This window comes from Halichoerus grypus, chromosome 14, assembly GCF_964656455.1.
Source record: "Halichoerus grypus chromosome 14, mHalGry1.hap1.1, whole genome shotgun sequence".
Classification (NCBI taxonomy): Eukaryota; Metazoa; Chordata; class Mammalia; order Carnivora; family Phocidae; genus Halichoerus; species Halichoerus grypus.
Window position 1 is genome coordinate 71165941 of NC_135725.1, and position 26202 is coordinate 71192142.

A 26202-nucleotide genomic window follows, 5' to 3' on the forward strand; every position below is an offset into this window, starting at 1 on the left:
ACCCAATCCTCACCACCAGCAGCCCTCGCCATAATACCATCTCAAGGAAACACAGAAAAATACCCTCCAGCCGCCCGCCCTCCCCCCACCAAAGCATCATCCCATTTGTCACTAAATCAGCCAAGTGATCTGGGAAGCTGCTACTCCATTTTTCTTCGGTTTTCACTGGTTTTCTTCCAGCTTTAAACCGCCTGCCTGTAAGTTTTTAAGCCGAGGGGCCATCTCGGGTTATATTAGGCACAGCAACCCGGCGTCTCTAGACACCAAGATAAAATGTATTTTTATGCAGCCTAGTCAGTCAGGGCTTTAGGACTTGGTGAGATGGAGTCGGAAGATTAATGAAAGGAAACTGCATAGCCTCTAAAAAAGATTTATAAAGGCATGCCAAAATGCTGATCAGAGTAACAGGGCTTAGGAATATTTGAATGCAAATACTGTGTCTTGTTGCTGCCATCGTTACATTTATTCGTACCAGGGCTTCCACGTGCTGGGAGCTGGGAAGACAGAAATGCAGTCCATTCTTTGATGTCAAGGACAGCCTAGGGGTAGGAGAAGAGTAACACCACTGCCTCAGGGCTCCTGGTGGCCAGGGCCCATTGGAGGCCGGAAGGAGTAAGCCAGACCTGAGTGAGCTCGCCTCTGCGCGGCCACTCCTAGGGACAGGACCTTGGTCAGAAGCACCTAAGTCTGTTTCCTCATAAGTAAATAATTCTGAGGAGCGATGCTGTCCTGCTGGCCCACAGCAGACACCAGCGGCTGCTAGGAGCACTGATGCGCCCACCCGTTCAAGCACCTCACTCCTAGCCTCCCGGCCGTTGCCATCCCCAGGCTTCTCGTCTTGAGGAATAGCCAAGGGTCCCACAGGGCTTCAGAGTTTTCTAAATACTTTTGCCCCCATTCCTCCCGACTCCATTCACTCTGACGGGGTCTGGCGGGCAGTACTCCTGGTAGATTCGACTCCAAGAGCCATGCCCCAGTCACAGTCAGCCTCCAAATGGGGTGATGATCCCATGCTCAGGGCAGGGTATCACACACCTGCCCACTGAGTCCACTGGCCCACAGGACGGGGAAGGAAGATGAATTACAGGTGATTCACTGTGGCGGGGAAGAGAGGAAGGCCCCATTTAAGCACTGCGGTCTCTGTAATTTACTGGCTAAAGGTATGTTCTTACCTTTTGAGATAAGCTTGGTAAACACTCCCCATAGCTCACATGTTCGTAGATTTCCTCTTAAGGAGGAAATGGTCCAGAAGACCTTCCCCCGCCCCCCAATTCTGCAACATCAGAAACCTGAGTAATGACTTGGGTATTTATTACCCTATTCCAAGATGACACAATTGATTTAACAGGTGTTTCCAAAAAAAATGAAAGAAAAAGTACAAAGTACCCTCAGACTGCCAAGGGCATGCTGATGAGAGAGGAGTTAAAATGTGGCACACGTCTCTCAGGGCTGAGGAAGCTGTAGTAAAGGACTTCCTCTCATTTTTGCAAAAGGTGTGGGCTGGAGGGCGTGCGCATGACATCTACAGGTCCTTCCAGCTCACAGGCAGCCACCCCGGGTTAATTATTAGCAGTGGGAGAAACAGGAGTAGGTCACCTCATTTCTTGAGGCCAGGCCCTCAGTGTGGCCTGGGGCCTCTCCGAACTGTAACCAACAGCTCTCCTTCCAGGGAGCTCCTGGGAGTGACAGGCCAGTCCCAGACCCAGCCAGTGTCCCTGCCTCCCCTCCCTTCCACCGCACCTGCCTCCACGGATCCTAGAACTCAGAGGACTGCTGCTGAAAGCCCAGGTTCACTGCAGTCCTGGAAAGGCAGGGCTTCTTAGTCAACTTGAGCTCAACTTAGACCCTTTCCCCTTCAGCTGCACAGGGGGGCTCTAAGCCCAGGATCTCATGAGGACAGCCATGGGGTGGGGGATCTGAGGGGTGCCAGGGGCCTGGATCTCCAGGAGGATCCCAGGCAGCCACACAGCATCTAAGCCTTGCTGTTCTTTCGGCGAGCTGTGGGAGGTACGCAGGCTGTGCTCAATCTAGCTCCACGGCTGTGAAGGACAAGCTCGCTGCCGTCACCCGAAGGTAGCTAACCCTGGAGGGGAAGGAGGGGGCAGTCATGCAGACGAGCTGCCATGCAGGGTGTGCTCTGATCCACGCACATCAGAGAAAACAAGCCAGCTGACAGTGCTGTCCTAACTGGGGGTATTTTTTTTTTAAGTTGTCCTTGTTCCCATTATTCCACTGTCAAACATTTGTCCAGGTATTTCTTTTTTTTTTTTTTTAAAGATTTTATTTATTTATTCATTAGAGACAGAGAGAGAGAAGCAGAGGGAGAAGCAGGCTCCCAAGGAGCAGGGAGCCCGATGCGGACTCGATCCCAGGACCCTGAGATCATGACCTGAGCCGAAGGCAGACGCTTAACCATCTGAGCCACCCAGGCGCCCTGTCCAGGTATTTCAAACACTTCCCTGGCATGGCATTTTTTTGTTAGAGTTTACAATATTCCACTTGGTGAAATCATAACCAGGGTCCGAGTGACCTCTACTTTGCAGGGCTCCAACTTCCGAAAGAACTCCTAGTAAACGTGGAAAGGGAAGAAGGAGCAGGTGACCAAGGGCTGCCACAAAAGTCAGGGAGGTGGGGCCCAGTGGAGCCCTGCTTTAGGGCAAAAGCACCAAAGATGTGTGGCAGCAAGGTGACAGGAAGGGGTGAGACAACTCCCCACCCCCCGCCCAGGAGGAAAATGGCAAAAAACAGATGAGCAGGTAATTGATGAGGATTTGGACAAAACCACCAGGTTTACTGTTTTCTGTCTTTTCCACCAGACAGAACAATCTTTTTACACTTGGGAAGGACAGAATTAAAGGGGACGGGAAGGCGTCTCCCACGACCCACACTCCACACCTGTCACCTCGTTTGACTTCCCACATCAAAAGAGAACCAGGCTGAAGGCGGCCAGGACTGAGCAAATGGGGGCCCAGTGCGGAGGGAAATCGGAGGGAAATCAAACAGAGCAGCTCCTGGCAGTCATGCTCCCAAACCTCACACTGCTTCTCTCCATCTTTCTTGCGGGAAAACAAACAGAACACAAAATTTGCCGTTTTAACCATTTTAAAGCATACAATTCAGGGGCATTAATTACATTCACAATGTTGTGCAACCAACCACTATTTCCAAAACTTTTTTGTCACTCCAAACAGAAACTCTGTACCCATTAAGCAATAACTCGTCATTCCTTTCCTCCCCCAACCTTTGGCAACCTCAACTTTGTCTCTATGAATTTACCTCTTCTGGATATTTCATATATGTGGAATGAGACAACGTTTGTCTTTTTGTGTCTGGCTTATTTCACTCAGCATAATATCTTCGAAGTTCATCCATGTTGGAACATGTGTCAAAATGCCCTTCCTTTTTAAGGCTGGATAATAATATACACCATCATACAGAGATACCACATCTTATTCATCTATTTGTCTGCAGGACACTTGGTTTCCCATGTGGCTGTTATGAACAGTGTTGCAATTAACATCTCTGTACAAGCATTTATTTGAGCCTGCTTTCAATTACTTTGAGTATATGCCTAGGAGTGGAATTGCTGGGACATAGTAATTCTATGTTTAGCTTCCTGAGGACACCAGACTTTTCTATGGAGACTGCCCCATTTCACACCCTCATCAGCAACGGAAGAGGGTTCCAGTTTCTCTACATCTACATCCTTTCCTATGCCATCCCAGTAGGTGTGAAGTGGTATCTCACTGTGGCTCTGATTCACATTTCCCTGATGACTAATGTTGACCATCTTTTCATGAGCTTATTGGCCATGTGTAGATCTTCAGAGACAGGTCTATTCAAAGTCCTCTGTCCATATTTTTAATTGGGTTATCTTAATTTAGGTTGAATTATAGAAGTTCTTTATATACCCTGAATAAACCTTTACCAGATATAGGATTTGCAAGTATTTTCTCCTAATCTGTAGGTTGTCTTTTCTTTCTTGATGTCCTTTGATGCACAAAAGTTTTTAATTGTGATGAAGTACAATTTTGCTCATGCTTTTTTATCATATCTAAGAACCCATTGCTAACCTCAAGGTCATGAAGATTTACTCCTTTTTAAAAAAAATCTCTACGGGTTTTATGACTTTGGCTCATGTATTAGGTCACTGATCCATTTTGAGTTAATTTTTGTATATGGTGTGAGGTAGGGGTTTCCCCACCATGATCTACTGGCAGGACTAGCATTGCGTGAACTTCATGAAGGCAGAACCTGGGTCTCTTAAAAATCACCACTGGGATGTAGGCAGCCCAGTGCCTGGTACTCATTAGGTGCTCGATAACTGCCAGTTGGATGGATGAATGAATGAATGGATAAAGTTATTGGGGGGTATGTTCCTCCACCCCCACCTGCCTACCACTACTGCAAGCACCCACAGCTGGCTGAGCAACTCTTGTTTGTAAATCTGACAGGCTACACTTATTAAGAACTAAGTATCTACTGGGGTGCCTGGGTGACTTAGTTGGTTGAGTGTCCAATTCTTGGTTTCGGCTCAGGTCATGATCTCATGGGTTGTGGGATCAAGCCATGTGTTGGGCTCCATGCTCAGTGAGGAGTCGGCTTCAAGATTCTCTCCCTTTGCCCCTCCCCTTGCTCATGCTTACACACTTGTGTGCTCTCTAAAAAACACAAATCTTAAAAAAAATAAAAATAAATCTTAGAAAGATGTATCAACAATCTCATTTACACACTCCAATCAGTTAACTTAAAATGACCAAGATTTAATTAGTGCACTTAACTAATGGCACTTAATTGAGTCCTAGCCCTGGAAAACTCCTCATTTCCTTACCAATCTCCTAGCTCAAGTCCCTCATTGCACAGAAGAGGAGACCCCAGGGCCAACGAAAGCTGTGACTTCCCAAAGTCTCGGTTTCAACTCCCAGGGCTTTCCCCCACCAAACACAGGCCTTAGCGATCACCCACTGTAGATAAGCAACAAAAAGGTAGGAGGTTAGACTGAATTGCTTCTAGTGGCAGGAATGGCTGTCTGGCTCCCAAGCCTCCTAGTGAAAAAAAATGAACCCAGAGTCCTAGATCTCATTATGCCACAAGCCCATCTCCTGCCCTCCTGGTGCAGCACCTCACTGCTCTTACTCCGCAACCCCCCCCCCCCCCCCCGGCCCAGTCCCTGGTTATGCCAAGCTCATTCCCACTGCCGGAAACTTGCTTCCCCCGGACATCCCCCACCTGCACTCTCTCCATGCGTCTGCTCAAATTTTACCTATCAGTAAGGTCTTCCCTCACTCTATATTTCTCCTTACCATTTATCACCCCTGGACTTAAGTATTTATTGTGTCCTCCCAACTCCCACATCCCCACCTCCTACGAGAATGGTAGTTCTTTTCTTTTTTTTTTATTGTTATGTTAATCCCCATACATTACATCATTAGTTTTAGATATAGTGTTCCATGATTCATTGTTTGTGCATAACACCCAGTGCTCCATGCAGAACGTGCCCTCCTCAGTACCCATCACCAGGCTAACCCATCCTCCCACCCCCCTCCCCTCTAGAACCCTCAGTTTGTTTTTCAGAGTCCATCGTCTCTCATGGTTCTTCTCCCCCTCCGATTTCCCCCCTTCATTCTTCCCCTCCTGCTACATTCTTCTTCTTCTTTTTTTCTTTCTTAACATATATTGCATTATTTGTTTCAGAGGTACAGATCTGAGATTCAACAGTCTTGCACAATTCACAGTGCTTACCAGAACACATACCCTCCCCAGTGTCCATCACCCAGTCACCCCATCCCTCCCACCCCACCCCCCACTCCAGCAACCCTCAGTTTGTTTCCTGAGATTAAGAATTCCTCATATCAGTGAGGTCATATGATACATGTCTTTCTCTGTTTGACTTATTTCGCTCAGCATAATACCCTCCAGTTCCATCCACGTCGTTGCAAATGGCAAGATCTCATTCCTTTTGATGGCTGCATAATGAGAATGGTAGTTCTTAAAAGTCAGGGACTTTGTTAGTTAACGGTTATCTCTCACCCCTGGAATAGTGCCTGGCCACACATGAGGTACTCAAGAGGTGTCTGTGGAATGCACGAATAGAAGGTAAAATGGGGGGCACCCTACTTGGTATTCACCACACCGCTAAGCATCACAGAAGGGGAGGCAGGCAGCTCCACACTCATGGTTGGCACTGACCGGACCCTGCAGCCACGGAGGCCTGCAAGTCTCCTTCCGGACCCACGGGCTGTCCCTGCCTCCCGGGACAGGCAGGGCTGGGACGGGGCGGGTGATCAAACATTCCCACACATCTCCGTCAAGCCCGAGATGCTGGCAGCTGTTTTTCCACTGACCTGGCCACAGAAAGTGGAGTCTTTCCCCACGCGCGCCTAATAAATGCTTGTGAAATGCACACAGGAATGAACGAACAAACTAATGCACACAGGGCTCACGCCCACACTTTCAGGAGGCTTGTGTCAGAGATAAGAAAAGATCATCCCAACAATGCCAATGCCGGGAGGTGGTCTGACCAACTCCATTTCTAGGAACCCACTGCCAGGATACATCCAGACATGAAACAAAGTCATCTGCAGAGATTTTCCTCCCAACAACACTTCGCGCTGAAAATGACAAACCAAAAACGCTGATTTCCAACTGCAGAGGGCTAGTTAAGTAAATCACAAGATAGCCCCAGGATGCCCATTTCATAATGACATAGTGACATAATGGGAAATGTTACAATATTAAGTAAAAAAAGGCTGGTTATAAAATTGTATCTACAGTGAACACATTTAAGATAATTATAAAGGATCTCAAGACCATAAATATAATTGCTAGTTTTTCCTATCCTTTTGACCTTTCTGTATTTCCTAAATTATAACGAGCAATACTGAGTTTGAAGAAAATCAAACTGATAGAACTTAAAAAAAAAGCTGTCACCTGATATTTTATTGGCCCCCAGGGTGTTACTTAAACCTCCATCTGGCCATCTCCTCCTCTCTCCTTTCTGCATTCACCCCACCCTGCTTCTTCCTCTTCCTCTGGCCTGCCCCCAACTGCCCTCCCAACCCCCCGCCAGCCAGCCAGCCAGTGCTTGGACCTTGTCAGCCACACCTGCAACCACTCCTCCCCCAGAAATCCTGCTCCAAGGCTGGGCTGCCCCACCCAACAGTCTCCTGGCTCACAGACCCCAGGCTTGCTCTTCTACTTCCCAGCTCTGGGGCTTTGAGCTAGTCACTGAACCTCTCTGAGACACCATTTCCAATTCAGAAAAATGAGGCTGACCCCAACTCATGGGAGCCTCTGAAAGTCCAGGGAGCTAACGGACCGGACCCCCACCTCGAAGGGCACCTGAGGTCCAGGGAGCTAACGGACCCCCACCTCAAAGGGCACCTGAGGTCCAGGGAGCTAATGGACCCCCCACCTCGAAGGGCACCTGAGGTCCAGGGAGCTAAAGGACCCCCACCTTGAAGGGCACCTGAGGTCCAGGGAGCTAACGGACCCCCCACCTCGAAGGGCACCTGAGGTCCAGGGAGCTAACGGACCCCCACCTCAAAGGGCACCTGCGGTCCAGGGAGCTAATGGACCCCCACCTCGAAGGGCCCTCCAGTAGGGAGGGCCAGCGCGCTGTGAGTGTGTTCTGGCCCTGCCATGTGTTGAGTCTCAGTCTGCTGCTTCTACCCAGGCTCATGAAGCTGAAGTTCTTTGTCCTCTATCTGCCTAAGTCCGGGCACCTGTCCTCTCCTGAAAGGAGAAGGAAAGCAGGTTTGCTCTTGGATCCCAAATCAATACAATGGTGGCTTGGCTGAGATTCCTATTCCCCCGCCGCCGCCCCGCTGAAGCCTCGGCTCCCACACAGTCCAACTCTCAGAGCTGATGCCCAAATCCCCAGCAGCTGCCCCTCGTGAGGCCCCACTCTATCTTCAGAAGACATTACCGGCATTTTACTTAAGGTCCTGGGGACTCCTTAAATCATCTTCCCTCATCCACACCCACATTCTCCCATGGTCTCAGCTCAGGGCTTGCTTCTCCTGCTCTTTCAGTCACAGGGGTTTACACATTCTTCCTTCATCCTGTTCTGCATTCATCCCTCTCTAATCCCTGAGGCATTTAATGAGCCCCCACCTGCAGCCACACTCCAGGGCAGGTGCTAGGGTTCAGGTGAGTAAGAGGCTGTCTCAGCTCTCCCTGCTCTCTGGAACTCATAGGCTGCTCAGAGAGCAAAACGCATGAATAATCAAATAATCACCTTTTGGTGTGGTTAGTGCTCTGAAAACAGCTGTGTGGCCCTGGCTGCTGGGGCCTTGTCCATGCTGTGACCAGAGCTCAGCCTGGGACAAAAACAGCCTCCAAGGGGATTCTTACGGCAAAGCTAGACCTTGAAGATGAACTATCAAACAACACAATCAAATCACTCAATACTTACCTCATAGCTCTCAGGCTCCCCCTCCTCCACCATCACCCACAACCCGATTCCAATCTAGCTGCCGGTCTGCAGACACCTGAGTGCACCTGCCACTCCAACGTATCTCCACGGAGCTGAACTGAAAGGGGTGCAGCTGTGCTCATTTTGCTTTTTCTATGTGCTCTTCTCCACGAGCCTCCTCCCTACCGTGGTCACAGTGCCAGGCCAATGCCACTCGAAGTGCGGTTTCCAGATGCCTGGCATCAGCATCACCTGAGTGCTTGTTAGAAATGCAGACTCCCAGGCCCTGCCCCAGACCTACAGGACCCGAATCTTCTCGTATGCACGTTAAAGTCTGAGGGACCCTGCTTTCCACCCCAATCCCACTTCCCCCAGGTCTTTGGCTTCCACCTTTTCACTGTGGCCAGTTGCTATCTTTAAGATCCATGAAAGGAGCGAATACCCGACCTCCGACCTCCGCGGCGTCTGGCTCCTCAGCGGCAGGGACCTTCACATCCACCCCCACGGCGGCACCGCCTCAGCCCCACCCTGCCCAGGTGGGCCCACACAGCACAGCGCTCCCCAGCTGAGACCTCTGGCCCCACTTGGGGATGAATGTCCCTGTGGTCCCTTGGTCAAGCTTACTGAGCAAGACAGCAAACCTGCAGCTAGCTCCTAAGTAACCATCACGTGCCTCCAGGAGAAGCACTTCCCCGGACCTTGTGAGCTGGAGGTACTTGTCATTCCCAGTGTGGAGATGACGAAATCGAGACATGAGGAGCTCAACGAAAGTCAGAGTTAGTGGCGGTGGGGTGCAGAGAGGACCCCAAGCTTACAACCTGCACCAAGAGATAACAAGGAGCCCCACAGCCTTGCAGAGAAAACTCTGGAAGGGGGCTTAGAGCTGAGGCGGCCCATCTGCACTGCGCCAGGACCTAGAAAGGAGGGAAAGTAGGAGAAAAGTGGGAGAGGCAGGCGGAGGTCAGGTCACGAAACCCTTCGTCGACAGACTACAGAGCTTGGACTTACTGGGTGACAGGATAACAAAATTTTGGAGCAGGCTGCTCAAAAATGGCTACATCCTTCCCACTACTCACCCCCCGCCCCTCCATGAACCTGATTCTTTGCCTTGTGGTACTTGCTTCCCTGACCCTCCTGGTGTGGCAAACAGAGTCAGACTCTCCCAGCTACTCTGGTTGCATCTTCCTGCCTGCTTGCCCTCAGACCTCAGCCCTCCATGACCTCCTCCCTCCCCTCCCAGGCTGAAGCCCAGCTCCTGGGAAACCTCCACCAGCACGTTTCTCCCAGCCGGCTCCCCTCCCGGCTCTGCAAAGCCTTATTAAGAGTCCCAAAATGGGCGAACATGCCCCTCAACAAGGGCCAGCTGCCAGGAATCCCTTCCCTCCCTCTATGATGGACAGTGCCTTCCCCAGGAGGGCTGGAGGCACAGGGTCCCCCTTCCAACCCAGGCGTGGTGCATCCAACCATCAGTTTCCACCATGAGCTCCTCTTAGAGGAAGACCCAGACTCCTCCTCCCCTTCAGCCAACATCCTAAGGGGAGCCGGGCCGGGCCCTGGGGATGGAGCTGATTAAGAGACAGTCTCTGCCCTGCAGAAGCTCCTAAGAGGGAGCCCTGATCCTGAGTATGTGCCTCTTTAAGAGGAAAACATTTTCGTGACCCCTGTACATTCACACACCTTGACCTGTTTGGTGATTCTTAAAAACAGAAGCCTTTCTTAGTCTTCTAAAATGTCTTTAAGTGGCAAGTCATCACTGCAACCGTGAGTCAGCCTTTATGATTGAAAAAAGTTAAGATTAACTGTATAAAAAAAGAAAACATTAAAACTATCCCACTACATTAAAAATTTCTTGCATTATTTATAGATTGAAAATATGTTGGTAGAACTTTTATTTGTGACACACAGATCTATTCTAGAGTCTGGCTTCTCAACGTCTGGTCTGTGGATCAGTCTCAACACCACCCGGGAGCTTGTAACAAATGCATACTGTGGGCCCACCCCAGACACCCCAGAAGCAGAATCTGCAACTTAACACTAAAGCTTGAGAAGCCCTGGCTTAGAGCATATGGCTTATGGGGTTGGGGTTAGAGACGGGGGAAGCAAGGCCAGATGGAATCCATGGAGAACAGGGTGATCTTAGGTGCTTTTGTAGGGAACATTTTTTTGGCAGCAGTATGAAGGAGGTATAGGTGTGAGGGGCCGGTGGGGGGGCGGGTAGGAAGCAAAAGTAGAGGCAAATGGGAGAAGCACAGAGACGAACCCAGTTTTAGCAGGGGTGGGATTGGTGGGGGGAGGGGCGGAAAGGAAGAGCAGGCTGGAGGAGGGATGACGGGGCAGGATCTGTCCAGTGCAGGTGTGTGAAGGGTGACCCTGGGTTTCTAAGCTGGAAGACTTGTCACTTTACGGAGACTGCGTTTTTAAGGAAGAAGGTGCAGAGGAGGGACCCGGGGACATTCACGGAGGAGATGTTCAGATGTGATAACCATATGACCCAAACTGCCCAGAGATGATCAGGCCCTGTGAAGCCCCTGACAATGGCATCAGGTGAGTCTACCCAGGAAAGCCTGCAGAATGATAAGAACAGAGGATAAAGGAAAAAGGATAAAGGAAAAAGGATGAGCCATGGGGGGAGGGGGGGTTGTGGAGCCACATCATAGAAGCCCTGATATGAGGAAGGGGCAATCCAGACCCAGTGGGCTGAGAAATGAGAACCGGCCACGTGGTCTTGACGAGCGCGCAGTCTCTGACCAACATGGCGAGGGCAGTGCTGGTCAAGGGGTCAGTGTTGGTGGGCGATGCTGGGGTAGATAAAGTCAGGACTGCTCTACAAATACTTAAAACACCCTGCCTGTGGTTGCAAGTCCCAATCAGTCAAGTGATGTCTTTCTGTACACCATGTTCACAGCAGCATTACCTGCAAGTGTCAAAAGGTGGAAGCAATTTAAGTGTCCACTGACAGATGCCCAATAAACAAAGTGTGGTGCACACGCGTTCAACGGAACATTACTCCTCCCTGAAAAGGAAAGAAATTCTGACACTGCTCCAACATGGCTGAACCTTGGGGACATTATGCCAAGCGAAATAAACCGGTCGCAAAATGACAGATACTGTATGAAGGCTGCAAAGTGCAGAGCACTTGTCTGAAACTACCGTGCAGCCTGAGGCAGCGGTCCTCGAAGGAAGGTCCCAGGTCTCGGGGGGCAGCGGCAGCACCTGGGGCCTTGTTAGAAATGCAAGTTTGCAGGCCTCACCTGAGTCTGATTCAGACCCACTGAATCAGAAACTCTGGGGGTGGGGCCCAGCAGCCCATGTTTGAACAGGTGATTCTGATGTGATAAAATCTGAGGAACACTAGTATATACCACAGAAATTCAGTGGAAGATACATATCATTTTCCATATGAAAACAGAAGAAGAAAGTCAGCCTAGCAACTTCCACATAAAAGCGCCAGAAATGCATAACCGGCTTCAAAGCCAATACAACGTATTTCTGTAGTGAACAAACTTTCTGTTAACAAGAGAGAGATGCAGTCCATGGGATCAACTTCCCTAGATGAGATCTAGAAGACACACCTACGATCTGGGGGTGGAAACTGCAGGTACTAGTCCTTGCTCTGCAACTGCTTACGTGTGCCACGGAGCCCGCCACAGACCTTTCAGGGCCTCAGTTTACCCATCTATAAAACCAGGGAGCTGGAAACATTTCTTCTGAGGTCTCTTCCAGTTCTGACACCGTGTGACTCCTTCTGTCCTATAAAAATCGTGACCTCAGACTAAGTGCTTTTACATAGCTGTGACTTGGCAGGGGAGAAAGAATATCTTTAACTGGTAAGACATCCTATCACAGTTCACTAGAAACCTTTCCAAAGTTCAGTAACTGCTAGTATCTTGCATTCGAAGAATGAGAACACTCCCTCACTAACTGGCTTTGCCATGAAAGCGACCAATGCCTAGAGTTATAAAAATACTATAGTGCACTGACCTGTGTTCATGAAGTCCACATGACTGGGATGACCCAGAAAATATCGCCAAACCTTCACATTTTTATCCTATGATACTTTTTAATCCAGGAAGGAGGGGCTTGTTATTTTTTGCCAGGCAGAAAATGAGTTAAAAGAACTGTACCATACAGACCCCCGTGCCTGCCCCCTCTGATCCAAGTATCTGGGGACACGGCACGGCAAGTCTAGGCTTCCTGATAAATGGCCTTGTATTGACCTTGTTACTGGAACCCCTAGATGCTGGTTTCCTGCCTGGTTTCTCTGCATCCAACTCCCTGTCTACACCTCCTGGTCATCCAATGCTCATCCTCTTGTGCCTGGGTCCCCAATGCCACCTGCTTCCATGCCTCTGCCAAAGGCCAGTCACTTGGTTCTGATCTCAGAACTAGGGCTGGGAGAGGGATGTGGGTGTTTGTGCAGGAAGGACAGTGGAAGTGTGAGCACCAGGGGAAAAAAGATAAGGTCTAGGGAGCTTCTGGTCTCCTGTCCCACCTCACTTACACACCCTGGCTCTTAAATTCCATTAGAATTTATCAGTGGGAAACACAGCTGGCTTGTTGGTCCCCCTTGTGCGTCTATCATAGACCCAGTCCTTCCTCCTCCATCCAGCCAGGGTATGTAAATGACCTTCCAGGCTCTCATAGTAGTCCGTCTGGCAGGAAGGTACAGGTGAGGGGAGGGGAGGGCCAAAACAAGGCTGGTATAGCAGGAGCAGACTGGGCACGGGCAAGGGAGGTGTGACCCACCGCAGGTACTAGAGCCATGAACAGGGGCTGGACAGGCAGTGCCAAGGTTAGTTCTGTCTATATCCAGGCAGAGGATTCCTAGTGCTAGAGGGTTTTCCAGGCTGATCTCCAACTCAAAGTCACATTTGGGTAGGGTGACCATACCTCCTGATTTGCCTACGGCAGTCCCAGTTGAGGCTAGTTCATGAGATGCAATTATTAATAGCCTCACTTTTATCTCAAAATGTTCTGGTTTAGGTGATGAATTCTCATCGCTTTATTCTTGGGTCCCTAAGCCTGCAAAGTAGGAGTTGCAGATAGAGAAAGAGCACTAGGAGGGACCTCCAGGCTGAGTCCCGCCCCTCCTCAAATGCTCCATTCTCCTCTCCAGCACCCCTGCCAAGCCATCACCTGGCGTCTGCTTGTATACCTTCAGGGACAGCAGGCTCGCTAGCCCCTGATGAAGCCTCTCTTTTCTGGGAAAAGCTCTGTTATAAAAATACAGGATTCAAACCTATAGACAGTATGACTGCAACTAACAAGATCCCCCAGCAAGGAAAGGAGTGGCTGTGGGGGAAACCAGAAAACCTGCTTTTCCCTTCTACTTCCTTCCATCTTACGGTCTCTCCATTCAATAAATATTTACTGAGTGCATTTGATGTTCCAGTGGAACTGGAGACACAATGGTGAGTTAAAACAGACTCAAATGGAAGGAAATTTCTATACAATAATGGGCCTGTGCTTTACAAAAATGTCAAGGTTATAAAGGGCAAAGAAAGGCTGAGTAACGGTTCCAGTCTAAGGGAGATTAAAGAGAAAGGATGACCTTATGAAATGCACGATCTGGGGGTTTCTTTGCTACAAAAGGACACAATCAAGACAACTGGCAAAAACCTGGGTAAGATCTATAGATTATAGTATTGTTTCAGTAATGATTTCTTGATTCTAAAAATTGTGCTGTAGTCATAGAGAAGAATGTCATTGCCTTTAGGAAATACACTGAAGTATTTTGAGGGAAAGGAAGAATCTATAAATAACCCTCAAATGACTCAAGAGAAAATATATATACATAAAGAGCAGAATAAAATAAATGTGATAAAATGGTAACATTTGCAGAATCTGGGTGAAGGGTATATGAGAGTTCTTTGTTCTATTCTGAGAACCTTGCTGTAAGTCTGAATCAGGTCAAAATAAAAAATTAAAGGAAAAATATAAGTCTCAGAGAAAGGTTTTTGGGTTTTTTTTCCTTTTTTTTTTTTGAAAAGAAAGCCAGATCGACCCTGACTTCAGAGAGCTCCCCGTGTCGCTGGGAAGACAGGTACTAATACAAATAATTACACTAATTAACTGCAAAATTGCAACCGTGAAAGCGCTGTCAAAGGAGAGAAATCCGGAAGCATGAGCGTTTACAACTGGCAGTTTTACCTAAATCATGTGCAATCATGGGCTAACACCCAAAGCAGGAGTTAACTGGCGGGGGGTGGAGGGGGGCAAGGCTCCAGGCTCTCACGGCCCCTGTGGCAGGTGAGGCGAGCAGGGACCAAAGCATGCACACCAGGGGTCCAGGGAGACGCCAAAATCAGTCTCATCCTTTATTCTCCAAACAACAGGAGGTGTTTCTGAAAAACCCCCTGAGTGCAGAGAACAGGCAGGTGAGAAGGCGTGTGGGGTCCACTGCAGCAGTGTTGGTGACTGTGGCCTCCCAGAGGAGCATCACTGAGGATTCTTCTGTTCCCTGACACTGTAATTTTCTACAGCAGCCACGTATGATTTTGATAACCAGACTGGGGGAGGGGGCTGGCGGGAGCAAAGCGGGCTCCGACTGTCACATCCTCTCTCCAGGCCCGCTAGTGGTTAGGGTCAAGGGATGGCTGATGGAGCTGGTCGCTGCTTCGCTCACAAGCACCCCAGGTCTAGATTGAGGCTGACTCCACCTTAGGGAAGCAAGGTGCTGGGGGTCAGGTCTTCACACTCCACTCCCAAAGTCAGCCCAGTGCCTTCCATCCCACAGCATCCAGCTGGCCATGGCCCTTTTCTGGTCCTGGATCCTGCCCCTTGGAATGTCCCTTTAGCTCTGAGAGCTAGGCCCCATAGTGGGCCTCGGAGTGGGCCATTACTCACCCACAGTGACTCTTGGCATTGAACACTAAAAAAAACATTTGTCCGGAGGGTCAGGGGCCTGACCACAAAGGGAGGAGACCCTTTGCTGTGCCAAGTTCTGTCCTAGTGGGTTTTCATTCATTAGCTCCTTTAAAATAGTCCATTTAGAGGAAACAGGTTCCATTACTATCCTCATTTTACACTTAAATGACTTGTCCAGGAAAAAGACTTGGGTTCACATCTTGGCTCTCACATCTGCTTATGAGCAACGTGCCTTTCGGGTGGTCACTCCACCTCTGAGCCTCAGTTTTTTTCACCCTATCAGTAATGTGGGGCTGGTAGGAATTTACAAGATTCTGGGACTAGACAGTACTATTTATACCCTTTTGAGACACCAAGGGGCTCAGTACTGAAAATCCACTCCAAACTACACATCACTTTAAATATTTACTAAAACCTTGTGTATCCTGACGGTAAATCATGGGACCTGAATTTTCCAGGACTATCCCTATTTCAAATCCTCTGTCCTAACTTTCCACATAAAGCATCAAACTGTCTCAAAAATTCCACTCTCTCAGTATCCAAACAACACCTCCCAGGCCCTCCTCTTACATGAAGAAGCAGCACAAACATTCTTTCTCCGACAACAGATCCCAGTCTTTGGTTCAGAAAATGTAGTCACCGGAACCTTGCTGGCCCCCTGATGGAAAGAGGGTCATGGCAGCCGGTACTCTATCCCAACTCCAACTCAGCTGTTTCCTGGCACACTGGTATAAACCACAGCCAGGAGAAGCCGTCCCATGATCACAGCATCACCCACAGAGGGACACAGACTGGTTAGATGAGCTCTGCCCCCACCTACCCAGCAAGCTGCTGGTACCCAGGTAGAAAGCACGGCCAGAGGGTTGCTCCAAGGTTTAGGTGAATGAGTTAATATTTAGAAAGGACTCAGAACAGTGCCTGGCAGCCAGTAAGTGCCGTAACAGTGTTTCATAATGACAGCCAAAGGCATCCCTGGCAGAAGGGGCTCACGCCTCGAAGAGAACCCACAGGCATCACTTCTAGCTGGGGAGAACAAGGAGAATGGGCACTTACCCCTGGCTTGAGTGAGGCTGGGGCCCCTTACAGACATGAGGGAGTACCCTGACTACAGGAGGCCAGACCTGGGGAAGAGTCACCACTCCTGATATACACATGGTCTCTGGGCCTTAGCACCTGCTGTTCTGTCCTCCCCCCAAATACCATTTTTTTCTCCCTTTAAGGCTGAATTCAAATGCCGACTATTCCTTATGGCGTTCCTTGATCTCCATCAGAATGAATGGCTGCCTCCACTGGTCTCTCTTGCATCTGGCTTTAGCGTCTTTTAAAGTAACTGTGAGACAAATAAGTAGATACAGAGCATGTGTGTGTGTGCGCACAAACGTGCGCGCGCGCACACACACACACACACGTCATTGTCTTCCCAATTCCACCATGCATCCTTCCAAGATAAGGGTCTTTCACCTCTGTAACCCTAGGACCTGACACACAGCTCAGTAAGTGTCTGAATTTGCTGTGAAATCTGTGCCCCCACTGGTCTTCACCTGGAGGCCAAAAGTAGCTTCAGGGGCACACATAACCAGAAGCTACGTAGCTGCAAGATCTCCAGGTCTGGGAACCCATGACTAGATCAGATTTTAGCCAGGGGCCTACCAAAGCATTCCCTTTCATCCCCCTTCAGGTGGATGAAAGGAGACACCTGTGAGACCCGAGCAGCGTGGACGCTGACCAGATCCTGGCCCATCTCTAATAGAGTTGGTAAGAAGAGCCCAAGCTTGGGAAGCAACACCAGCAGGCTGCCCTGCCTCCACCAGCAGGTCAAGGCCAAGGTAAGTGCAGAGTACCTTAGGCATTCCAGCCCCTGCAACAGACCTGGGAACAGATGAAGAGGGATTGGCCCTGCTTTCCAGGAACCACTGCTGTCTGGTGGAAGAAAGCTGAGTACCGGGATTACAGTCAAAGTCGCAGGTCCCCTACCACAAATCCTCAGGGTTCAGCGGGGAGGTAGGGGGCCAGGCCTTCTTGCTCCCTCCAATCCCCAAAGCTGAGCCCTGTGGATGGGTTATGTGCATCCTGGAAAACAGAATTCCTCCTGTGCCTGGACCAAAGGTTCAGAAGGTCACAGTTCATCCCTCCTGCTGCTGGCCCCAGACTACCTTTGCTAGCTCAATTTCTGCAAGAGTGAGAAAGAACACCACTGAAATTAAACAATGTATGCGAACCCTCCCAGTTCACAGTCAACAATCAAGGAGTTGGTCCCAATCCCCTAAGGTCAGTTACCAGCTGGGAACACCAAATTCTTTCAGGGGTAAGATTTGTCTCTGACCAGGTTCCTGCCACTTGCCTGAGGATAAAAGCTGCCAGGATTCTTCTCTATGAAAAAATGTGCAAGAAGAGATCCAAAACAGGAGTGGTGAAGCAGTGAGGTATTCTGAATTTGATTCTGTGTTAACTTAGATTCTTTCTCCTGCTCCCAGCTGTCCCTGAGGACCTCCCCCTCCTGGCAGGGATGTTCCCCCAGGCACCCTGGGTTTGCTGGGACCCACTGGTCTACTCAGCATCCTCACCCAGCACTGCATCTGATATACAGAAGCAGCTCAATAAATGCTTGCTGAACAGAAAGCCACTTGGAAAATGCCTTCAGTAACTCGACCTTTTACATTCCTCAGCTAATGCCTGATTTGCATATAAGAGTCCAGTTTTAGGAGATGGCCAGTCACCAGAGACAACTCAGGATCAATACAGAGTATTAGGCATGTTTTATTCTACTCTGATTCTCTGCAAATTGGTATTCCATTAAGTGTATGTGGGATTTATGGGCGCTCACTATAAACTAGAATATTTAACTAGAACGACTTACTCTCTGTCAGATAATAGCTTACCATTGTTAATTTTCAACTAGTCAATCTCAGAAAGGTTTCCAGCTTCCAGTCTCCTTTACATGTTGATTTAATCGCCAGGAAAGTCATCTATTTCAAAGTCTCCATACAATAAAGGGCAGCTTGATGAAGAAGAAAAAGACCTGCCCAAGGAAGAAGACCTGAGTTCTATCCCACCTAGGTCAATACAGTATGATCAGCTGTTCAAGACCTCAATTTTCTCATTTGTAAAATGGGAATAACACTGGCCTCACGGGAGAGTTGTAAAAATTGAGTTGATACATGTGGATGCACTCTGCACAGTTCTATAAGGCTATACGAAGGTTAAACCTAAGATGAAATTCTTGAATAACTCAGGTAGGCTAATGACAGAAAGCAGGGTGGTTCTAAAGGGGAAGAAGAGATATTTTGCCCCTCAAGGGACACTTGGTCAGGGTGGCGGGGAGGGCATTTTTGGTTGGCACAACTGAGGAAGAAGGGTTGCTACTCGAATCTACTGGGTAAGACCAGGGATGCTGCTAAATATGTTGCAATGCTTTGAACAGGCCCCTCAACAAAAAATGATCCAACCCCAAATGTTAACAGTGCTGAGGTTAAGAAACCCTGATCTAAACAATCAGGAAAGTTGGGTAGGGGAGCTTTTTCCAACAGAAATCCTTCTAACCAGGCTGTACTTCCATCATCTCTTTAAACATTTGCAAAATGGATCATCTTGCAAACCAGCTCTTTTGTAAGTAAAGCTGAACTGCCAACTTCTGGAGTTTCTGAATGTATAAAACTGCTTTTAACTAAGATGCTCTCCGATTACAATTCGGCTAAATTGTTTTTCCAAAGCCCTTGACTTCTGCAGTTCTCCAGGGCACAAAGACAGGGTCTGTCACTCTGCCACTAGGCCCTAAAGATGCTTTCGTAATTCTAATTTCCTGGTCAAATGGGAGCCACGAGGGTCTCTAAACGAATTAAATTCACATCACGTCAACTGCTCCCTTGCTTAGTGCCGGGCAGGGAGCCAAACACCTCCACATAATTTATCCCACTTAATCCACCCAACCACCGAGTGAGGTGGGCATTATTACCGGCTGTTTGCAGGGGAGGAAATTGAAGATCAGAGAGGTTAAACAACTCGCCCAAGGTCACCAGCTGGCCAGGGGGAGCCCAACTTGAACCGAGTCTCCAGTTTCCAAGTCACAAGCTCTCTCCACCAGCTCGGAAAACCCAGGTGTCAAGTTGTCTCAACTTCCCATGAATTTTTAAGGCAACGGCAACTTCTCAATAAGTTTAGGTTGCTGAAAATGGGAATTTCCGGGGGGCTGGGCGTTCTCACATACACTCCCCTCCACTGCAGCTGTCTCACCGCAGGTACCTGATAAATCATTCCATATCGCCCGCGGAACGGGGAGGATTTATTGGCGCTGGAGTTCGTGCCAGGCCCAGGAAATGCCATCTTTGAAAGCCGAGAGGCGGATTCGCCCTGAGAGCCGAGAAGGTCTGGCCGCCGCGCTTGGTTGGCTCCCCCGCGGGCTGTGCGCCCCTCGGCGCCCCGGGCTGGGGTCGCCGCGGCGCTGGGCCCTCCGGGGTCGCCGGCCAAGTCCACCCTTGCCCGGGTCGGAGCGCACGCCCACGCCCACGCCCCGCCGCCGCAACCGCGTCCCGGCCGCCCGCCCGAGGCTGAGCCCCACCCCGCCCTGCTTGCTCCCTCCCGCCGCGGCCCCGCCAGGTGAGCGCGGCCCGGGCGCCCCCTCCCCGCCCCGACGTGGCGTCGGGACCCCGCGGCCGCGGCGTCCACCAGCCCGCCCGCGCGCTCGCCGCGCGCTCGGGGACCGGTGGGGGCGGGGCGTCGCCGAGCGCGCCCCCGGCCCCCGGTAGCCCCGCGCCCTGCCTCGGCCCGCTGGGGTCGCGCCCGCCCGTACCTGCAGCATCCGGGGCCGCGGGGCGCCCAGGTAGGTCGCGCGAGCGGGCGGCGCGGAAGCTCGCTCGCGGCGCGACCTGGCCGCCGTCTGAGCATGCCCAGTGCCGCCCGCGGGCGGCTCCCGCCGGCCGGGCTGGCCGCGACGGGCCCGCGCGCCGGGCGGGGGGCGGGCGCCCGGGCCGCCCTGCGGGGCGCCCCTGCTCCGCCCCGGTCTGGCGCGCTCGGACGCGCCGCCCAGGGCCACCGGGGCTCTGCTGCCAAGCTCCTGGCAGCCCCCAGTCTCCTCGCGCGGGCACGCAGGCTTTCGTTCCATGCCATTTTTGGGTACCTACTGTGTGCCGAGCCCTCAGTGATTTTATGCTTAGGAATGTCCAGCAGACCGCGTTCAACAAATCTTTGAAATGAGGATGAGTCTTGCCTAGCTGGGGTCCTGCCGACTTTCAGTCCAGTGCTCATCCCGTTCCACTAGTAAGCTTACCGGCTTAAACCTTCTTCCCCAAATTTCTTACCCGCCATTACCCCCCTCCTCCCATCTGTGCTCTTGCTGTCCTCTTCCATCTCAACTGACATAGGCCTTCCTGCAGCTCCATGAGCACCTTTCTGTCCACCAAACTCTGAACTTGGCCAGCCTCAGGACATTTGCACATGCCTTTCCCCCTTCCTACTCTGTGGGACTTCTTTGCCCAGTTTTTCACGTGGCTGGCACCTTCTCATTCTCGTTGTACCTATGTCCTCATCTGAGAGGACTTGCCTCAGCACCTTACTACATTAACACCCTGTTCCTGCACGTTCTCCATGTCCTCATTTTATTTCTTTCACGTGTATCACTATCCATTAATTCATTCAACAAATAATTATTGATCATCTACTTTGGTTCTTCAGGCGTGGTGAACAAATAGGCAAAAATCCTGTCCCCTGGTGGAGTTTGGGGAAAGAGAGGCAGGCAACAGACAATAAACATGTAAATAAGCAAGCTATATAGTATAATAAAAGGTTATAAGTCATAAAAGCAAAAAAGGACAGGGTAAGGAGACGACGGTCTAGGGAGTAGAGTTTTCAATGAGGTGGGCTGATCAGCCTGTGAGAGTGACATTGAGAAGGTGGCGACTCAGCCCCGCAGAGGGAACAGCTTGTGCAAAGACACGAAGGTGCAACACTCGTTAGGGTTTGGCAAGGACAGCGTAGTGGGAGATGAGGTCGGCAAGTGACTTTTCCTCTCATTTGCTTCTTGTGTATTCCCCTAGGGAACTGCTGGAGCTGTATAGCCCTGCCTGTCTTCACTGCAGTGTCCCAGCTCCTGTATGGCAGCACGTGCCACACAGTAAGTGCTCAAATACTGTTTGTTGAATATGTGAATGGAGGGATGGACTTATGTTTGGAACCGTCCGGTCTGGACTACGATGCCCGAGGTCCGGGGGGCTGGCCTGCCCAGGGCCATTCGGTGGCCGCCGGCAGCACCTGGTACTTCACTTGGGTCCTTGTCCCCGAGTTGCACGTCCCCGGGTAGCGCCACTGCAGCGGGCGCCGCCTGCGCGTCGCGTCGGGGGGAATTCCGACGGAGTCAAGGAGTCCCAGGAACAGGACCCGCCCCGAGCCCTGCCCCGCCCTTTGGTCGCTCGCAAAACCTGGCGCAGCGGCGCCGGTCCAGCCCCACTGAGACGGACGGGGAGTTCACTGGGCATGCTCGGAGCCGGGCGGAGCCCGAGTGCCCTGGAGGAGGAGTCGCCTGGTGGGGCCGGCGATGCCCCCGCAGAGACCCGCGGGACGCTCAGCCCCCGCTCTGTTCCCGACGCCTCCTGGAGGGTCTGGGGGGCTTTTTTTTTTTTTTCCCCCAAAGCTTAGTAAGAAAGCTGGGGATCCAGAGTCCGTGAAGGGCGTTCTCTGCCCTCTCTGTTGTGTGATCTGCGCCAAGCACCTTACTCTCACTGTGTTTTCGATAATACGAATACCCATCACTTGGCTCTGGGCAGAACGTGGGGACTGAATGAAATAAAAAACGTGAACATGTTTAATCCACTTTAAAGACCCATTTCGTGAGTGCCTGCCTCAGTTATCTGTCATCTGCAAACCAGTTTGCCAAGTGCTAATATGAGGAAACCTAAGTTAATGGACATGTGAATTCTTGGAGTTGTCTCAATTTGCCTTCTACCACAAACTAGGCTGAAACTATCTTTTCTTTCTCCACATGCAACAGTCATGAGCTTAAACAGTGTTCTTAAATTCGACCTCAAAAATATCTGTACACCTAAGGGAAAAAGACCTAAATCTTTTTAAAATCGTGCAATTCGATCACCATAACAGAAGCAGGAACAAAAGGAAAGAATATTCCCCAAACTGGAAACAAATGAACGTCCACAAATAGTGGAATGATTAGTTAGGTTATGGTATGTTTGTTGAATAATAACTAGTTTATACTAAGCTAGACCATACTGCAACAGGGGGAAACTAACAATACAATGTTAAGGGGGAGGGGAGCCGGAAACACAAAAAGACTGCATAAAGATTAAGTCTACACATTCACCCAGACTAGAAGGAAATATGGGAAAATGTAAATAGTTTAATTTGGGGGGGTAGTGTGGTTGGTTTCTCTTTTTAAGTTTATTACTAAAAAAAAAAAAAAAACAAACCAAAGCAAAGTTTATCTATTACTGTCACACTGTTGTGTTTGCAATAATAAACATTGAAAGACCAAATTAAAAATTTGTGAAGTTTTGTGAAAGTCTCATCATAATAATAACAATAATTACTATTATCAAGCTCAAGTATGCTTGAATTTTACACATTGTGTCTTTAATCTGGACAGTGACTGGGTGTTTCTAGCTCAAGTTTTACATAAGAAACAATCTAGGAGCCGTTCACAGCTAGTAAGAGATAGGGTCAGGACTGAACACAGTTGGTCTGACCTCAAAGCCAGGGCATTAGGTTTTATAATACTGCCTCTCTGTGTAGTAGCTTGCCATGTATTGATCAGAAGAGAAACCACATATCATTTCATTTTGTGTCTTTTTTTGCCTTATTTTCTCTACCCTTTGATGTGTTTGTAGGCTGCAGATTGCCTTTAAATGTTCTGGTCTCCTGTTACTATTTTATTGTTGGAGCCAAAATGTTGAAGTCCATCCTTTTCAGCTGTTGCACCTGGAGTGACATGATGTTATTATCAGCAATGACAGTTGATCTTATATCATAAGCTCCCAAACTTTATGGAAATGAAGCTTTTGGATGGACACATAGTCTTCTTAGTCTGTGTGGTTGAACCCAGCCAAATCGAGAGCAAGTAGAGGCCTCATCGGGGTAAGGCTATCCCAAGTCTCAGATGATGAGGCCAGTCCAGACATAGATGATTCTCCCTGGATAATCATTTTGGAGTCAGAATCACAACATAATGGAACCACCTGGTCCATGGACTCCTCAGAATTTTGCTGTGATGAAAAGATACAGGGCCAATTGTCCTGATGATGTTTGCCAAGAGAAAGCCAGGGCCCTAATAGCAGCCCTCCTACTGTTGATAAGCAAAACCAGAAACAAACAAACAAAAACCCCAAAAAACCCAGATCTCTCTTCTAGTAGTGCTGGTAGACTGTTCCTGGCCCAGAAATCACCAAACAACAAGAAACACAAAAAGCCAAAGAGGGTCATTTTGTAGGAGAGGAAAGTATGCCACAAACCCAAAGGCATCACTTGTAATGGGCCAGATTCGTACAGGGGAATGAGAGATGCGCAACTGGGCACAGTTATTATCATATTCCCAGAAGCTGCCGTTCGCACTGAAAATCTGGTGCCCAGCACCATACACAGGCAATTGGCTGGGGGCATTTATAGGAAGAGTTTCCTGGAAGAATCACTGAGGATTGTCATTCATATCAAGACTCAGGAAGTCTGGGCACCACGTGGACTGTTTCAGTGATTTACAGGGCAGGGATCCCAGCTGAGATGCTAATGCTCATCAATTATTTGTACTGTTAATGCAAGCTCCTGAAGGGCCGAAGCATCAGCAAATATATGGACAAGTGGTGCTGTTATAATGACAAGTGAAAAGAATACGATGTAAAATTATATACATAGTATGGCTTCCACTCTGAATTACAAAGTTAAACCATAAAAAACTGCCATTTTTGGGGCAGTAATGGTTGAACACTGGCAACTTCCTGTATTTCAACTTAATACATACACATAGAAAAAAGACTAGAAAGAACTGCACCAAAATATTAATGGTGACTCTATCTGAGCATTGCATTTACAAGCAGAGAAACAAGATATGGAAGGTATTTTTTATAAATCTGGAGAACCTCAAGTCTTTGGGCATCTATTTCTTTGCTGTGTCTTTATAGTTCCCTAAATCTTATTTTAGGGTATGTTTCCTTCATTATCAGGAAAAGTGGAACAAACTTTAAAAGGTGGCAAGCCAAACAAAATGATGTACAGAGGGAAAACAGCTACTCTGGAATCATACACAAATGGGAGAGGTTCCTTTCACAGACAGTGAAGCCCACTCTTCCCTGTGCAGCATGGACAGATGATGGCAGAATATCTGCTCCTGGCCCAGGAGGGAGGGAGGGGAGGAACTGATCAGTGGTCTAGTTGGGAGCCTGTAGAGGGGTGTTCGTCTGACTTGGGACCCTGTTCATCCCGCAGCCTGTGTTCTTAGGACTCTTGGACTTCATGGATCTCACTTGGAGAAACACAAATTTTTAGCCTAAAGTTTTATCCATTGAAAAATGTTTTTCCTCTTAAAAAAAGAAAAAAAGGACACCTGGGTGGTTCAGCTGGTTAAGCCTCTGCCTTTGACTCAGGTCATGATCCCAGGGTCCTGGGATCGAGCCCCGCATCAGGGTCCTTGCTCAGTGGGAAGCCTCCTTCTCCCTCTGCCTGCCACTCCCCCTGCTTGTATGCTCTCTCTCTCTCTCTCTCTGACAAATAAATTAATAAAATATTAAAAAAAAAAGAAAAATTTTTTCCATTGCAAATTATCACTGCCAAAGGAGTTTTGTCTGTAAAACTGATGAACAAACTTAGCATGGGTACAAGAGCGGTGTTGTAGATTCATTCATTCATTCATCACATATTTATTAAGCACCTACTATGTGTCGGGAACTGCTCTAAGTGCTTGGGAGACATAAGTGCACAAAAGAAACAACAATTTCTGCTCTCATGGTCATGAGGCCCTTCTACCCGGGCAAACCAGACAATGAACAACAAGCATTATAAACAAGTGAATTATATGTTAAGAGCCCAGGGGTAAGGCTCATAGAAAGGGTCCTAGAGGTGAGGTGGGTGGGGAGTTGCAGTTTTAAGTAGGACTGAAAAATTTAGTCACTTAAGCAAATACTTAAGGACACCTGAAGAAGATGAGGGAGTTAACGCATGTCTATATCTGGGGGAAGAATCTGGGTAGACGGAACAGCAGGTACAAAGGCCCTTAAGGAAGCATATCTAGAATAAGGAGGTTGGTGGAGCTGTGTGATGCCAAAGAGTTACCGGGTCAAGAACTTGAAGGCCCTCCCCTGTTGGTCCCAGGAAGGACTCAGCCTCTCAGTGTGAGCTAGACAGAAGCCAAGCCAATGTAATGGCTGTCAAATGTGCTTCTCAACACACTCCGAAGTTAAATGCTATCCCTGCAGATGGTTACTAGATGCAACCTGACGGTAAGCACAGATTGAAATAAGGGAACTGAAATCATGTAGCAGGCCTCTGTAATAAGGGAGTCAACCATAGGATCCAGAGTATGCATACATTTTTAATATTATCATGTAAATGCAAAAATAACATAATGAGTGATCTCAGAGGGTTCTCAGACCTTCAAGAACAGTTGAGTGAACCCTTAGGGATACACAGACCTGAGTTGGAAAAACAATTTCCTGGTGCACACACTGTAGATATGCCAGAGGACCAGAGGGAGCATAATAGGCCCACGGACCACCACATGGATTTGCTGCTACACAAGAAATGGAAAGGTAAGTCTAGGGATTTTGAGATCCTGTTCTGGAAACTCAGCAGAAGGTTGTGGCTTTAGAAACAAAGAGAAATGATGGGAAATGCAGGGAATGAGAGCTGATATCCTGAACTGTGGCTGATGGTGTTTAAGCAATGGGTGGTGTCATCTTACAAAACCCAGGGAGAATGGGTTTGTCAGGTCT

The 26202-nt window shown here is 49.1% G+C and overlaps 1 protein-coding gene across 2 annotated transcripts in view; it reads right to left on the reverse strand.

Moving 5' to 3' along the window:
- Nucleotides 1–26202, reverse strand: part of PTPN3 (protein tyrosine phosphatase non-receptor type 3) — a 138203-nt gene that overhangs the window by 86695 nt on the left and 25306 nt on the right. Inside the window, exon 1 of one of the 2 annotated variants that reach the window (XM_036112959.2) lies at nucleotides 20070–20184. The exons of the other annotated variant lie outside the window; for it this stretch is intronic. The gene's annotated coding sequence lies outside the window, so the exon portion shown is untranslated. Of the gene's footprint in view, nucleotides 1–20069; nucleotides 20185–26202 lie in introns of those variants that run through there. 2 annotated transcript variants of the gene reach the window in all.